Below are 17,793 nucleotides of genomic sequence, written 5' to 3' on the forward strand. Positions count from 1 at the left end.
GGTTACCGAACCTCAGTTCGCACGTCAACCGGGGCAACACCGTTCTCATTGGTATATGGAATGGAGGTTGTGCTACTGTTTGAGGTGGAAGTCCCGTCATTAAGGATCTTGGCGGAATCTGGATTAAAGGAATCAGAGTGGGCCCAAGCACGTTTCGATCAACTTAATCTCATAGAAGGCAAGCGTTTGGCCGCCATGAGTCAAGGGCGTTTATATCAGAAACGAGTGAATAATGCTTTTGACAAAAAAGTACGCACGCACCGGTTCAGTGAAGGGGACTTGGTGCTGAAGAAAGTCTCTCAAGCTCTTAAAGACAACAGAGGAAAGTGGGCCCCAAACTACAAAGGGCCTTTCGTTGTAAAAAGGGCTTTCTCCGGAGGGCCCTGGTGCTCACCAACATGGATGGCGAGGAGCTACCTTCACCCGTGAACTCTGATGTTGTCAAATGATACTACGCTTAGGATCTGGGGCAATTGAGGAAGTCGCTGCATGTTCTTTTATTTTTTTTGTGTTCTTGGTTTCCCCTAGGGATTCCTGTCCTCTGTTTTTGTCCTCTATTTTTTTCTCATCACAGTCTTTTAAAAGAAAGAACGTGGGATTGTGGTTCTGGTCCTCACTTTGTGCTTTAAAATATGTGCAGTATTTGATAACCTGAGCCTTTTCGCTCAGTCCATGGGATGCCCCAAGCACTTAATTAAAACTGAACCTGACCAGCTTTCGCTAAAAGGATTATTGCATTTGAAAACGCTCATGCATACGCATACACATGCATATTTTGTTATCTTATGACAGGAGCAGAATCGTCTTAGGCGATGGTCAAATACCGGGCCAAATCCAAAGACAGAGACCAATCGAGGTAAACGGTAATGCGGGCACAATTTGCTACACAATGTCGTTTCCTGCTTTCAGGTACTTAGGGACGGACGCGAGTAGAGGCTAGGACCATGATCGATGGATCGTCGTCCCATGCCCAGCTCTGGACAAGAGGGAAGCGCAGCTGGGCGGCAACCAAGTATCCTTTAAATTCCTAGTAATTATTATTGAGCGCATACCTGTGTCTTCCCAAAAAAAAAGGAGAAGGGGTTAGCTCGCCTGGGCGAGCACCCCTGCACCTGGAAACATAAAAACGAGGGATGGGGAGTTTCTCTCCACCCAAAACTCCCTTCCCTCATTCAAAAAACGCAGCACCCACGGGTTTTGCAGATTTTTGCCCCTAAGCCACCATTTTTGCGCTTTTGCTTCCATTTATAGTGTTTTTGGTCACTCCATACAAGTAAGTGCATTATCCTTTGGTTTCTAGCTTTCCATTGATGCCTTTTATGCTTTGAATGGTACATAATTTGACCAATTCCGTGAGACAATTTGGGGCAAGTTTATGCTTTATTTCTTTGAATTGAGGGGTTGTAGGGGATGGCCTTAGGCCTAAGTTGTGTTCTGAAATGATGGGGCAAGCCACATTGCCCCCATTCTGATGCAATCCTACCCCCCAAGGGTATTGGATAGAAGACTCCAAGAGGCTTGGGCTAGAGCTACTAAAGAAGGCCCTAGGGTTCTCATGAACCTTAGGGTAGATTTTTTAGCCCATGGGTCAAGGTTGGATCCACTCTTCTTTGTAAATATTAGAATAGGTTTTTTCCTTCTTTTGGGCCTTGTATTTTGGCCATTCTAGTAGTATAGGGTTTTAGCCTTGTATTTCAGGGCATTTTGAGTAGTCATTGTAGTAGGGACTTTTTTTTTGTATTTTCATGTATTTTGTCATGGGGGTGAGCTTAGCTATTATAGGGGTGTGTAGCTAAGCTCTCGCTTCTCATCTCAAGGAGGTGAGCTTAGCTATTAGAGAGGTGTGTGTAGCTAAGCTCTAGCTTCTATAGGAATCTTCTTAAGGAAGCTTCTCAAGGAGGTGAGCTTAGTTATGAGAGGGGTGTGTGTAGCTAAGCTCTAGCTTCTATAGGAAGTTTTCTCAAAGAAGCTTCTCAAGGAAGTTTTCTCAAGAAATCTTCTCAAGGAAGCTACCTAGTCTATAAATAGAAGCATGTGTAACACTTGTTGTAACTGATGAATGAGAGTCTTGTGAGACACAACTCAAAGTTCAAATTCTCTCCCTTTTTCTTCCTTCAATTTTGTGCTCCCCCCTCTCTCTTTCTCTCCCTCTTTCTTTTCCTCCATTGAAGCATCCTCTCCAAGCTTCTTATCCAAGGCTCATCTTGGTGGTGGAGCTCCTTCTTCCATGGCTTATTCCTTAATGGATGGCTCCTCCTCTCACCTCTTTTCCTTTGTCTTCCGCTGCATCTCCATGGTGGAAAATCACCATTAAAGGACCCCATTGAAGCTCAAAGATCCAGCCTCCATAGAAGCCCCACAAGCAAGCTTCCATCACATTCCCTTGTTGTTGGTACCCAAAAGTGCGCCAACCAAGTGCTCGATGAAATGCCTCAATGGTACTTTTGCCTAAGTTTGTGAATATGGCCTTTTGATTGGATTTGGGTATGTATGATTACCATTTTTGGATGCGGACAGCTTGCGAAAATTAGGATAAAAGCCAAAACATGACTTAGGCCTAGGGGGGGTGGGGGGCAAACCTTTGTTTGTTGAAAATACAAAAAGGTATGATGAGTGAGAGCATGTTGGTGAGGTTTCCCCTTTAGGCTAGCACTTGGTTTGGGCTGCACCATGTTTTCCTTGTACCTAGATCATGTGAAAATGTTGTTCACCATGTACATGTGTATGCTGAATAGGTAGCTAAATGCTTTGCAAAATGTGCATATATGTTGAAAATGGCATGAAAGTGCTTCTCAAAGTAGGAACGTATGATATGAAATTGCCTTTCAAGAATGTGAATGAGTAGTACAAAAATTGCTTTTTCAATGAAGGTGCGACATAAAAATGTTTTCAAATGAGTGTAAACAAGTGCGAATATATAACATGAAATTGCCTCTCAAATATATGAACATATAGCAAAAAGAATGGGGTAGGTGGGTAGCAAAAGCCTTGGAAAATATGTATGGATAGTTTGACACATAAGCGTAAGGAATTTATTTGCCAAAAAAATAGGTGCATCTTGTAGGGTGCCGTTCATCGAGGGAAAATAGGTGTAAATGAATGAATATCCTAGGAGAACCTGGACATTAACGTGTAAGCATTCCTTTCAAATTCATATGGATGTTCATGCTTTGTTGGAAAAAGGGTACACTGTTTGGCTTGATCTGGCTTTCGTTTTGATTAAGTTATTCTTGAACTAACTTTCCAAACGTCTTTACAGGAAATGGCTCCGAAGAAACTCTCCACAAAGAGGTCCAGAAGAGACGCCACAGCAGAAGGGTCCAGTGCCGCCCCCAAGTTTGATAGTCATCTTTTCTGGAGCGCCGAGCACCAGTAGCACTTCGAGGCCATTAGAGGATGGTCATTCCACAAAGAGAGGCGTGTCCAGCTCAGGGAGGATGAGTATACGGACTTTCAGGAAGAGATAGCTCGTAGACGTTGGACGCCGCTGGTGACTCCCATGGCCAAGTTTGACCCTGAGATAGTCCTAGAGTTCTATGCTAATGCTTGGCACACAGAGGAGGGAGTGCGAGACATGCATTCATGGGTGAGGGGTCAGTGGATTCCCTTTGACACAGATGCCCTCAGCCAGTTCCTGGGTGACCCGCTAGTTTTGGAGGAAGGCCAGCAGTGTGAGTTCAGCCAGAGGAGGAACAGGGCCGACGGGTTTGACGAAAAGGCCATTGCCCAGTTGTTATGAACACCGGGGCAGGATTTCGCCCGGACCACTGCAGGGAGGCGGGTGCGGATCATGCGCACCAGCATGACCACTTTGACCCAGATGTAACACCCTGATATATATATCTATATATTATTAGTAATTATGTTTGATTTTTGATTATTTGTTGCGTTATTTTCATCCTTAATTATTTTTAAGGAAGTTAATTTAGTTAATAGAGGGGTGTGGATAGATAAGGATCTAGCTTCTCAAAGAAGCCTGTTGAGAAAGCTACATGCAGCTGCCTCGGTAAAAACGCTGCCTAGCCTTCATTAACCGTTGGATCTTCTCGAAATTTGGTCTGAAACTTCACAAGACACTTGTCCATGATCTGACCGTTGGGATCTTTAAGAATATGTCTGGAGTGTGCTAGAAGCCTCTTAATGAAGCTTCTGGAGGAAGCCTCTTAATGAAGCTTCTAGAGAAAACTACATGAAGCTGCCTCGGTAAAAATGCTGCCCCGCCTTTGTTAACCGTTGGATCATCTCGAAATTTGGTTTTCATCTTTACAATACAATTTTCCATGATCGGACCATTGGGATCTTTGAGAAGATGTCTGGAGTGTGCTAGAAGCTTCCGTTCCCGAGAGCATCTCTTATTTAAGCATTTCAGCCTTTGCTTTCGTGTAGACTAGGAAAAACGTCATTTCTTCTTCTTTCTTTCTTCCAAAGCTATTTCTAAAGTTCCAAGAACTTTCTCCATCACTTGCAGCCACCATTATCCACCACAAACCATCATTTTTCTCCATTGAAAACCCACACCGAGAGGAACCCTTCAACTGAAGCGGAATCTTCCAACTTGGTTTGCGGTTCTGGTAGAGAACGAAAACCCTAATCTGACCTTTCATTTTCTTTCAAGGTAACCATGGTTCTACGCTTGTTTCTTTTCAGTTTCATCTTGTCTTTGCATCTTTTCTGACTTTGGAACCGCCATTGTATGTCTTATGCTTCCTTTGAAAAACTTTTGAGAAAGAGACTTTGTAAACGTTATCCTTTCATGAAATGCATGTTATTTTCGTAACCTACACTGAACCCCGATCACATTGGCGTGGTCGGAATTTCCAAATGATGTTCCTTTGTAAAACCTAAAATGCTCTCAGCTCTTTCAAGTAGTGATGTGGGTGTTTGACCCAGAGCACTGTTACTAGCTTTGTTTTTTGAAATCCATACTAAGTCTCCTTCGTTTTGGCATAGTAGAGGCTTGCGTGGAATCGACGAGCAAGGACGAAAAGGAATCTTCAAGTGATGCGATGAGGAATCCGCGGGGTAGCTCATGATAGGTAAGGGGAGTTTATTATAAAACTTACCGTTTTAACACCATAGTTAGGGTCAGGGAACCTAGCTATGAGGATATCTGTCTGTCCCTGTTGCATGCTGATTTTTCTTCAAAGAAAATTACGTTTTAACTAATGGGATGCGATATATATATATATATATATATATATATATATATATATATATATATATATATATATGTATTGTGATGAATGATATTGTTTTGGTTGTTTGAAATGTGTTGTTTGAAGATCGTGCATGTGGAAATGATATTGTTGTGTTTGTTTGAATTGTTGTTGATGTTGCTATTGAGGATTTTAATTGATATGTGATGATAATGATAATTATGATGATATTGATTTGAGATGACATTGTTAATAAAGACCATGTCAACATGGATTGTTATTATTGATGAATATGTGAATATGAAATGAGGTTGTTGTTGTTGTTGATAACGTCATTGAGATGAGATGATATTTATGTTGTGAATGACATGGAAATACGATTTGTTGATTGATGTTGGAAATGCATTGGCATGTGTATGTTGTGTATGTTCGTGGGGGGCACTGTGCACTGACATTTCAGGGTCTTTGGCACTAGCTTTTGGCCACGTTCATACGTTGGATGTTGTGTATGATCGTGGGGGGCACTGTGCACTGACCTTCCAGGGTCTTTGGCACTAGCTTTTGGCCACGATCATACGTCGTATGAAGTGTATGTCATGGGGGGTAGAGTGCACTGACCTTGTCGGATGGCCCAGACGTGGGTAACTAGCGTGGTTAGAGAATCTAAGCATTCCTGAGGGGATGCTTAGGTGCTTTAATTGGTCCATGGTCTTTGGCACTTACTTTTGGCCGTGATCATAGCTCATACGACACAGGAAATAGAGTAACTGTGGCCAAGTGTACTTTGTACTAGGGGGCTGTCACCTGGTAGGGAACACCTTTGGGCTCCCAGGCTGATCACCTATGGGAGGGGGGCTGTTACGTGCACAACCGGGTGGTCTCGACAAACTCAGCACAGTTCCCTAAGTGAGAGTGTCGTGTGGACACGCTTAGGCTATTTCCTGATATTTGGTTGTTGTTGGTACGTACCACATTGCATCTGAGTGTTGAGTTAGGTGCATGCATCATTCTGTGCTGTCTTGATTGGGTCCATGGATGGATGATGAGTAATTGTTGGATGTGAATGATGAATATTTGTTGGATATGAGTGTTGAATAATGATTGTTGTGTATGCTTATCATGTTTGCCTATGTTCCTTGCTAATTGTGGTTATTTGGAATTGGTATTGGTTCTTTTATAATAAACTCACCCTTGCAATTTTGTATCGTGTGGTTGATACTTGTGATCATCACGAACCTTGTTCGTGGGAGCAGAATGAAAGTGGCAGGGTGTAGGGAGTAAGATTCTAGTGAGGAGCCGCCGAGCCGACGTGATGACGTTGGCGTTATTTTGGGAGAGAGTTGTGTTTTGTAATCAACTCCTCCGTAGTTGGTTTTTAAGTTTTATTTTGTTGAGTTAAAGATGTAAAACTGGAATTTTAATTATATATATATATATATATATATATATATATATATATATATGAACATATTTAATTTTCGTTATGTGTATGAAATGTACCGAATTATTGTTTCTATGTAATTATGCATAATCACTTAAGTAATGGCGTGTTGTTGGATGAATTTATGTTGTGACAAAATCACTTCTATTTTCATAATAAAAAATTAAGGGAGTTCTTTTTATAAAAATTGAAATTATCGAATATTAGAGTGTGGATACCGTAGCGACGAGGCGGGTCGTTACACCAGACGTGGATGACACTACTGCTCAGTAATGTCTTGCCTAGCGATCATAACTTCAATCTCCCTAGTGCCAGTTGGTGTATGCCATCCTGACACGAATGAGCGTCCACGTGGCCCAGGTGATTGTTGACACCATCTATTTGTTTGCAGGTATGCCACCCACCAGGCACCCTCTGGACCCGGATAAGTCTAACAAGGCCCTGAGGTTTCTGGCGCTGATCACGGGCCTCTGCCAGTCCTTCGGAGTTCCCGTCACCCCCAGTAAAGTAATCCGACCGCCGATCACCCAGGCCTTCATCGAGAAGTACTGCAGGCGCAGGGTGATGCACATCAGGCCGCAGACGCACCGCCACCACCTCGGCAGGCCGATCCCGCTGGATCACTAGGCATGGAGCATTATCTACAGCATTTGGTTTGCCAGCAGGTGGGCAAGCACCGTGGGCAGGTGCAGATACATGAGTGTCTCTACCGATTCAGCCTCAGTCAGCAGGGGCAGGGTTTCGCTCCTTTTGTATGCCCTACCTCGGAGCAGTTTGGGGTTGAAGTCGCATGGCCTGGAGACTGGCCCGATGCCCAGGCAGGAGAGGAGCCTGCAGGATCCCCCGGTGAGGAGGAGGAGGCCCGTATGGATGAAGATATGACTGACTTGCTCGGTTTCTTGGGAGGAAGCAGAGCCAGGTGACCGAGGTCACCGCACTTTTTCTATTTGACATTACTTTTTTTCTGTTATTGTCTATATTGCTATTTGACATTACTGTTTTCTGTCATTGTGTATATGATTACTAACGTCGTTGTTACTATTTTCGTTTCTGTTAGAATTTTTGCGTTATGGCTCTCAGTTCTTTCGTCACTGTTTTTATTGCAACTTACCATTGCATGTTTTTCATTTACCTTGTGATTAGGCATGAGTAGGTAGTGTACGCCCTCGTCCGTACGACCTTTTCAAAGAGAAAAAGAGAAAAAAGGAAATAAACAAACGATAATAACTAAAAAGAAAAAAAAGGAGGAAAAAGAAAATAAGTTATCTGGCCGAAAAAACCAACGTGCTTTTGAATAGAGATAGCTTCCAACTTTTCTTTGAAAAAAAATTTCACTGATCATAACCAGTTTCTGAAAAAAATGTGTATACACCTGAAGGGTGAATGCTGTGAAAATTTTCCCGAACGCCCAAAATGGACTCGAATGAACTCATGAATTGATAAAAGAGCATATTTTGGAAACACTGGGTTGACTTAAATAGAAAAAATGAATCTTGATCCCTAGTATCACGTGACCATAAAAACTTGGTGCTTGAATGTCCACATGGGTGCATGCATGACCAGTTTTGCATGAAATTTCCTAATCATCATTGTTGCATGTGTATCATGGAAATAATGTGGGACATCCCCTTTATCCCTGAAGCGCTGGCCAAACCCTGACATATATCATGTCCAGCCGTTTTACAAGCCTTGAGCCAAAATCCCAACTTACCATAATCCTTGCCCTCGGAAGAAAACAAAAAAAAGGAAAATTCTCAATCAAAAGAGTGGGAGAAAGCAAAAAAAAGGAAAGAAAATTCCCGATCAAAGAGTGGGAGAAAGCAAAAAAAAAAAAGAAAGAAAATTCCCGATCAAACATCGGAAGAAAACAAAAGAAATATGCAGAAAGGTCTTTGGACCAGACAATATCTGAACAATACAGAATTGTCACCACCAAACAAGAAAAGAAAGGAAACCACGACCTAAAGTGGTCTTCTCCCTTTGATTGCCAACCAAAATTCTGTGCGTCGGTGACTTGTTCACCTCACACTAAACAAAAATAGAAAAGGAAAAGGCCAAGAACACTCAAAGCCAAATTTCCCACAAAAAAAACAAACCATTCCCAAGAAAAAGTCCTATTGATCCATGATCACGCATGTAATCTTTGATTTGATAGGAAATGATTTGCAAAATCAAGTCATGACGTATCTATGGTTCGGAATTAGGATGAAACACTTACCTGTGTGAGATTGATACACTTTGAGTGATTTTCTTCTATTTTTGTTGAACCCAGTGTTTCCTCTAAATGGTCATTTAGAAACTAAATGCTAACATCCAAAATCTCATTTATGGTTATGAGAAAAGTTCATCAGTATGCTCTCCTTCTCATTTAGACACATTGTTTTTCATCCAAAAAGCATATGTTGTTCTGATCAGTTGGAAGTTTTGTCTCTTTGCTAAAGCATGTTCGCTTTTTAGTAAAGAAAACACCAAGACTATTTTTAGTCTCACAGTTATCAAGAACTACGTAGGTCTGAGTTCCTCATCACAAATTGAGGATACGTAGGAGCAAGAGCCTCGCTTTTTTCGGCCGCCCACAATTTCTGTCACACTGACCCTAAAGTCAGGTGACGTGCGAAGATACACAAGCAGTTTCTCCGCACCATCTACCTCTGTCAAACACTAACCTGTGAAGTTAGGGGGCAGGCGGAGAAACCCAAGTGGTTATCCGTATAAACTTTCTTTTGCTATCTCTAAGACTTAACGCCTGATAGCACGCAGAAACTAACGTCATCTTCTGCACCCTTTGTCAATTGCGGCCAACAAGCCCGTTGACACTTGGAGATTTACGTCATTGATGTGCCATCATTTTCTTCTATTTTCTAAACCTTTTTTGCACCATTTTAATTACTGATTGGTCTTAATTGTCAATTAATTAGGCAGTTTTATTATTTGGGCTCATTTAGCTAATTTGATGTTTTTAATCTAATTTCAGGAATTAATGAAACATTGGGCTTAATCCAGATTTCGGTTGTGGACTTGAAGAGGGCAAATTAAGCAGCGCTTACCTTAGTTAATTTCTAATTCGGAAATTTCACAATTTTATTTTATGGGGTTCAGTGTTTATTTCGTTTTGGGCTGGAGTATTGTAATAGGGCCCAGTGACTTTGAGTGACTCTTTTTAAATAATAGCCTTGGGATTCGTGCAAGGCTATTATGTGATGTTATTCATTATTCAGAGCTTTGTTGAGGGTTTTACGTTTTTCTGCTTGAATGCTACTGTTTCGTTCTTAATGCAATTTTCCATTTTCTGCTTCTAATAACAATTTCTTCTTGTTTCTTCTTCTACTTTCATTTACGTTTCTGCTTTTAGTTTCATTTGCATTTTCTATTTGAATCTATGGAAGGCTACATTTTCTGGTGTTTTTTCCTTTTGAGGATGAAACCCAACTCTCTTTGAGGTTTCGTTTATAATGTGGCTTCCTGGCAGTTTCCCCTTCACCAGTTAACCCAAATTCGTGAACATTAATCATTACACGCTTCGTATTCGATTAATTGCCTCTGAGCCTAACTTGCGTTCATGCTTAATGGACGAAGGGCTAACTGGTGTATGTGTTGCCTAATCACGTATTGACAACCCTAAGTTGATTTTCGCTTAGTAAATTGAAATTGGGTTGGATTAAGTGGTTAACTGTTAGGGACGAATTCTCCATAACCCAGGATAAGAGAATGGCTTCTGAATCAGAGGAAACAACCCATTTTTAATATTAGTACTTTCGTATTCCAGTTTACTTGTTCTGTCCTTTAAATCACAAAACAAACAACCCCTCCCGCCCCCAAATCGTTACTGTTACTGCTAGTGTATTATGAACATTTGGTTTATCATTGCTCGTTGGGAAACGACCTAGGATCACTTCCTAGTTACTGCATTTTCATGTTTATTTGATTCGGGTACGGCCTCGATCAAATTTGGCGCCGTTGCCGGGGAGCAGTGTCCAAAGGTTCATAATAGCTAGTGTCGTGTTAGTGTTTAAGTCTTTCGTGTTTTATGTTTAATTGTTAGTATTGTGTTAGTATGTGTGTTGGTATTGTTTAGTGTCCTGGTATTTTTTTTAGTGTGTGTTCTGTTTTAGTTTTCCTGTTAAGCGCTTCCCCTGTTTCAGTCTTGGGTATTTTGCTGTGAATAGTATTTTGCGACAGACTTAGCGACCACTTTTGCTTACGGCAAAACAGGGTAGTAGTAGAAATCATGTAGCGACGGATTTTAGCGACCACCCATGCTGAATTATTTGGGATTTTTTATTTCAGTAGCTAGGGTTGTTATTTTTGGCTGAATTTTTTTGTGGTAACTTCTTTCAATCCATATTTTGTGGGAAAAATAGCTTGAGCCTGTAGTTTGGTCAGATTTGAAAGTTAAAAAAAAGTAGCAAATTTTGTGTTTGTCAAAACTTCAAACGACCATAACTTTTGCTCCGGTTATCAGAATCGAAATTATTATATATGTATTTGGGGTAGAAAAAAATTTCCTATGCCGTGGCAGCCGGCCGGTTAAGGTCTCCATCATCCAAAAATAGTGATTCTGTCAAAAGTTTTTTATTTTTCAAGTTTTATTCACTTATTTTTCTTAACCTACCATTTTTAGCTTCCATAGTTAGACTTTGAATTTTTGCCTGAAATGTTTTGTGCTATTTTCTCATCCTTTTATAAGGTTGCTCACACAATTTCAAGTCATTTGGATATCATTTGAGGGTAGTTGTAGTTCAAACCTACACCTTTATTTACATGACAAGGCAACTAGTTGTGCATGCTGAATGTAGTGTATGACTAGAGGCAATTCATCTGACTAACAACCCTTTAATCCTGAGATAGATAGGACATTCCATAGATTATTTAGGCATCATTTTATACCTTTTGATCATCCTGAGCATTCTATTACTGGTGAATCTGTGCATTCTGTTATTGGTGATTTTGATCATCCTGATTTTGAGCATTATAATTTTGAGCATTCTGATTCTGAGCATTTTGATTTTGAACATTCTGAGAACATGGCACAACCTCCACCCCGTGAGAGGACTCTAAGGGAAATGGCCGCACCTGATTTCACCTATGAAAGCTTGTGCATCCAATACCCTGATGAGGATGTCCCATATGATCTTAAAACTAGACTAATCCATTTGCTTCCAAAGTTTCATGGCCTTGTAGGTGAAGACCCGCACAAACATCTGAAAGAATTCCATATTGTCTGTTCCACCATGAAACCCCTAGATGTCCAAGAGGATCACATATTTCTGAAGGCTTTTCCTCATTCTTTAGAGGGAGTGGCAAAGGACTGGTTGTATTACCTTGCTCCAAGGTCCATCACGAGCTGGGATGACCTTAAGAGAGTATTCTTAGAAAAAATTTTCCCTGCTTCCAAGACCACAACCATCAGGAAGGATATCTCAGGTATTAGACAACTCAGTGGAGAGAGCCTGTATGAATACTGGGAGTGATTTAAAAAACTATGTGCCAATTGCCCTCACCATCAGATTTCGGAGCAGCTGCTTCTCCAATATTTTTATGAAGGACTCAGTAATATGGAGAAAAGTATGATAGATGGTGTCAGTGGTGGGGCCCTTGGAGACATGACACCTGCTGAAGCCAGAAATTTAATTGAGAAGATGGCTTCCAACTCCCAGCAGTTTAGCGCCAGAAATGATGCTATAGTCATTAGAGGAGTGCATGAGGTAGCTACAAACTCAGCTGCATCATCTGAAACTAAGAAACTTGAAGGCAAACTGGATGCATTGGTTAACTTGGTAACCCAGCTGGCCTTGAACCAGAAATATGTACCTGTCGCAAGGATCTGTAGTTTGTGCTCCTCTGCTGACCACCATACAGACCTTTGCCCTTCCATACAATAACCTGGAGCAATTGAGCAGCCCGAAGCTTATGCTGCAAACATTTACAATAGACCTCCTCAACCTCAGCAGCAAAATCAACAACAATAGAACAATTATGACCTCTCCAGCAACAGATACAACACTGGATGGAGGAATCACCCTAATCTCAGATGGTCTAGCCCTCAGCAACAGCAACAACAGCCTGCTTCTTCTTTCCAAAATGCTGCTGGCCCAAGCAGACCATACATTCCTCCACCAATCCAACAACAACAACAGCCCCAGAAACAGCCAACAGTTGAGGCTCCTCCACAACCTTCCCTCAAAGAACTTTTGAGGCAAATGACCATGCAGAACATGCAGTTTCAACAAGAGACCAGAGCCTCCATTCAGAGCTTAACCAATCAGATGGGACAATTGGCTACACAATTAAATCAACAACAGTCCCAGAATTTTGACAAGTTGTCTTCTCAATCTATCTAAAATCCCAAAAATGTCAGTGCCATTTCATTGAGGTCGAGAAAGCAATGTCAAGGACCTCAACCCGCAGCACCTTCCTCATCTGCAAATGAACCTGCTAAACTTCACTCTACTCCAGAAAAAGGTGATGACAAAAATTTACCTAACAATTTTTGTGCAGGTGAATCTTCCATTGGTAATTCTGATTTGCAGAAGCAGCACATCCCTCCTCTTCCATTCCCTCCAAGAGCAGTTTCCAACAAAAAAATGGAAGAGGCAGAGAAAGAGATCTTGGAAACATTTAGAAAAGTAGAGGTAAACATACCTCTGCTGAATGCAATAAAGCAAATTCCAATATATGCTAAATTCTTGAAGAAGCTGTGCACTAATAAGCGGAAGCTTAAAGGAAATGAACGATTTAGCATGGGCAGGAATGTCTCCGCATTGATTGGTAAATCTGTTCCCCAAATTCTTGAAAAATGTCATGCTAGTATTATAGGGAATAGTAAGTTTGACAATGCCATGCTAGATTTAGGAGCTTCTGTTAGTGTTATGCCTCTGTCTATTTTTAATTCTCTATCTCTAGGTCCCTTGCAGTCAACTGATGTGGTAATTCATTTAGCTAATAGAAGTGTTGCCTATCCTGTTGGTTTTATAGAAGATGTCTTAGTTAGAGTTGGTGAACTGATTTTCCCTGTTGATTTTTATATTTTGAATATGGAGGACATATTTTCTCAAGGATCAGTTCCCATCATTCTAGGCAGACCCTTTATGAAAACTGCTAGAACTAAGATAGATGTATATGCAGGCACACTATCCTTGGAGTTTGGTGATATAACTGTTCATTTTAATATTCTGGATGCTATGAAAAACCCATCTGAGGATCTTTCTGTATTTCGTGCTGAAATAATTGACCATGTTGTTGATGAATACATGACTGATCTTTATTCTAATCTGCATGCCTCTCACTCTTCATGCATTGAGTCTAGAATTGTACTTGATCATAAGTCTGAATTTGATGCTGAGAGTGAATCTGAAAGTGATATTGATTGCATGTCTGGTGGTGGTGTTTTACCTCTCGAGATTGATTTTATAGAGTCAGATAGGACTAACCATGTTTCAGGAAGTACACATACCTCTGACTTTCTTTATGAGGTACAAGCTGAGAAACCATCTCCTTCCACCACTATCCAGCCGACCACACCAGAATTGAAGCCTCTGCCATCAAATTTAAAATACGCTTACTTGGATGATAGCAAAAATTTTCCACTGATTATATCTGCCTCCCTTGCTAATGAGCAAGACGAGAAGTTGTTGTCTATTCTCAAGAAGCATAAGAAGGCTATAGGCTGGACCCTGGCGGACATTCCTGGTATTAGCCCATCCACATGTATGCATCAAATAAATTTAGAGGATGGAGCTAAACCAGTAAGACAGCCACAAAGAAGACTCAACCCGGTGATTCTTGATGTAGTGAAGAAGGAGATAACCAAGCTTTTGCAAGCTGGAATCATTTATCCTATCTCCGACAACCAATGGGTGAGTCCCGTCCAGGTAGTCCCGAAGAAGACCGGCCTCACAGTGATAAAAAATGAGAAGGAGGAGCTGATTCCTACTCGGGTGCAGAATAGTTGGAGAGTCTGCATTGACTATAGAAGGTTGAACCAGGTCACCAAAAAGGACCATTTTCCCCTGCCGTTCATTGATCAGATGCTTGAACGCCTGGCAGGTAAATCTCACTACTGTTTCCTTGATGGTTTTTCTGGTTATATGCAAATTACAATTGCTCCTAAGGATCAGGAAAAGACCACATTCACCTGCCCCTTCGGCACTTTTGCCTATAGGAGGATGCCTTTCGGCCTGTGCAATGCCCCTGGTACATTCCAACGGTGCATGATTAGTATTTTCAGTGATTTCTTAGAAAAATGCATAGAGGTGTTTATGGATGATTTCACTGTGTATGGATCCTCTTTTGATGGTTGTTTGGATAGTTTGGAAAAAATTTTGAATAGATGCATTGAAACTAACCTTGTTCTAAATTTTGAAAAATGTCATTTTATGGTTGAGCAAGGTATAGTTTTAGGCCACATTATTTCCAATAAGGGTATTGAAGTAGATCCTGCAAAAATTTCTGTTATTTCACAATTGCCTTACCCCTCTTGTGTGCGAGAGGTGCGATCTTTTCTTGGTCATGCAGGATTCTACAGGCGCTTTATAAGGGATTTTAGCAAAGTAGCCCTTCCACTGTCCAACTTGTTGCAAAAGGAGGTGGAGTTTGACTTTAGTGACAGATGTAAAGAGGCTTTTGATTGCCTCAAAAGGGCGTTGACTACCACCCCCATCATCCAGGCACCCAATTGGACAGCCCCTTTTGAGCTTATGTGTGATGCATCAAATTATGCATTGGGGGTTGTCCTTGCTCAGAAAATTGATAAATTGCCCAGGGTGATATACTATGCTTCTAGGACTTTAGATGCTGCCCAAGCGAATTATACTACTACTGAGAAGGAGCTCCTAGCCATAGTTTTTGCTCTTGAAAAATTTCGATCTTATTTGCTTGGTACCCGCATTATTGTTTATACTGACCATGCAGCTCTAAAGTACTTGTTGAAGAAGGCTGATTCTAAGCCTAGGTTGATCCGATGGATGCTCTGGCTCCAAGAGTTTGACTTGGAGATCCATGATAGGAGCGGAGCACAAAATTTAGTTGTTGATCATTTGAGTCGGATCGAACGTGTAACGGATGCGGATTCACCCATTCGAGATGATTTCCCGGATGATCATTTGTATATACTGTATAGTATTTCTGACTCTCTTTCTACTCCCTGGTTTGTTAACATTGTCAATTATTTAGTTGCTTCTGTTTTTCCTCCCTCAGCATCTAAGGAACAAAAAGATAAAATTAAAAGTGATGCTAAGTATTTTATTTGGGATGACCCCTACTTGTGGAAATTGTGCAGTGATCAAGTAATTAGGCGATGCATTCCAGATCATGAGACTGACTCAGTCCTGCAGTTCTGTCATTCTTCCGCACCGAGAGGTAATCTGGGTGTTCAAAGGACAGCTCGCAAAGTGCTTGATTGTGGTTTTTATTGGCCCACCATCTTTAAAGATGCGTGGAAGATCTGCAGCACTTGTGAGCAGTGTCAGAGAGCAGGAAATACACTTACATGGCGACAACAAATGCCTCAGCAACCTATGCTATTCTGTGAGGTGTTTGATGTCTGGGGTATAGATTTCATGGGCCCTTTTCCTGTCTCTTTTGGTTATGTTTACATTCTCCTTGCAGTTGACTATGTTTCAAAATGGGTGGAAGCCAAGCCCACTAGAACTAATGATGCTAAAGTTGTTGCAGATTTTGTCAGGTCTAATCTGTTTTGCAGGTTTGGAGTACCTAAAGCAATTGTTAGTGATCAAGGAACCCATTTTTGCAACAAAACAATGCATGCCCTGCTTAAAAAGTACGGGGTGGTACACAGGGTATCCACACCATACCACCCCCAGACCAATGGAAAGGCAGAAATTTCTAACAGGGAGATCAAGAGAATTTTAGAGAAGATTGTGCAGCCAAGCAAGAAAGATTGGAGTACCAGGCTTGATGATGCTCTCTTGGCACATCGGACTGCCTACAAAGCACCCATAGGAATGTCTCCTTATTGGGTTGTCTTTGGAAAGGCATGTCATCTTCCAGTGGAAATTGAGCACAAAGCATACTGGGCAGTGAAGACTTGCAACTTCTCTATGGATCAAGCTGGTGAGGAAAGAAAGTTGCAACTGAGTGAGTTAGATGAAATCCGCCTAGAAGCCTACGAGAATGCCAAGTTCTACAAAGAAAAGACCAAGAAGTTCCATGATAGCATGATAGTTAAGAAGGACTTCATGGTTGGTGTTAGTGCTTAGCTCTACTGAGTGTTTAAAAGATTGGCTAAGATTTTGTTAAAACATAAGCACTTAGACAATGAAGGAAAGCTGGAGTTGCTGCACATGATGTCCAACGTTATGTCAAAGAATAAGACCGGGCTGCACAATGCACAAGGCAAGATAAAATGTCAAATGAAGAATTGAAGTTGCAGGATCCACGATGTCGGATACAATGTCCTGACATCCTGCCCGAAAATACTGGAGTTGCTGCACAATGCATAAGTCAAGATAAAATGTCAAATAAAGAATTGAAGCTGCAGAATCCACGATGTCGGACACGATGTCCTGACATCTGGCCCGAAAATACTGGACACATAAATCTGTTATATCTTTAACAGATTATTGTGCAGTTAGCAAGAGATAAGATGATCTATCTTCTGGAACGAATTAAAAGATAATTAAAGTTCGAATTTCAAAGGAGAAGAGTTCGTTCAGGGATTAAAGATTAAAGATAAAAACTAAAAGATCAAACTGTATCTTTTAGTTCTTTAACTGCAGATTTTCAGGAAGAATGATAGATCTCCTCCAGCACAAGCCGTTGCAGCCCAGAAACGCACATTGCTATATAAACATGGAGGCTGCACGAGTTTCGTACCAAGTCCGGGATTGAAGAGTTATTTTGTGAGTTTTTGGGACTTGAGTGTTTTGTGAGCCACCTTGATGGTACCCTAACATCAAGTGTTGGACCTGTGTGTGTAGAGTTGATCTCTAGTGTGTAGAGTTGATCTCTAGTGTGTAGGGTTGATCCCTTTTGTTCAGAGTTGATCTCTGGTGTGTCTTTGATTTATCTGTAAACACGGGAGTGTGTTTGAGAGGGAGTGAGCAGGGTTTCTCATATCTAAGAGTGGCTCTTAGGTAGAGGTCGCACGGGTAGTGGTTAGGTGAGAAGGTTGTAAACAGTGGCTGTTAGACCTTGAACTAACACTATTTTAGTGGATTTCCTCCCTGGCTTGGTAGC

General features: G+C 41.3%; 1 non-coding gene across 1 annotated transcript; it reads right to left on the reverse strand.

The window, feature by feature from the left end:
- Positions 1–11,999: 11,999 nt before the first annotated feature.
- On the reverse strand, positions 12,000–12,106 carry LOC113002036 (small nucleolar RNA R71). The gene has a single exon (XR_003267564.1). It is a non-coding gene; the product is annotated as a small nucleolar RNA R71 (small nucleolar RNA).
- Positions 12,107–17,793: the final 5,687 nt, after the last annotated feature.

The sequence above is a fragment of the Glycine max genome, chromosome 6 (assembly GCF_000004515.6).
Source record: "Glycine max cultivar Williams 82 chromosome 6, Glycine_max_v4.0, whole genome shotgun sequence".
Taxonomy (NCBI): domain Eukaryota; kingdom Viridiplantae; phylum Streptophyta; class Magnoliopsida; order Fabales; family Fabaceae; genus Glycine; species Glycine max.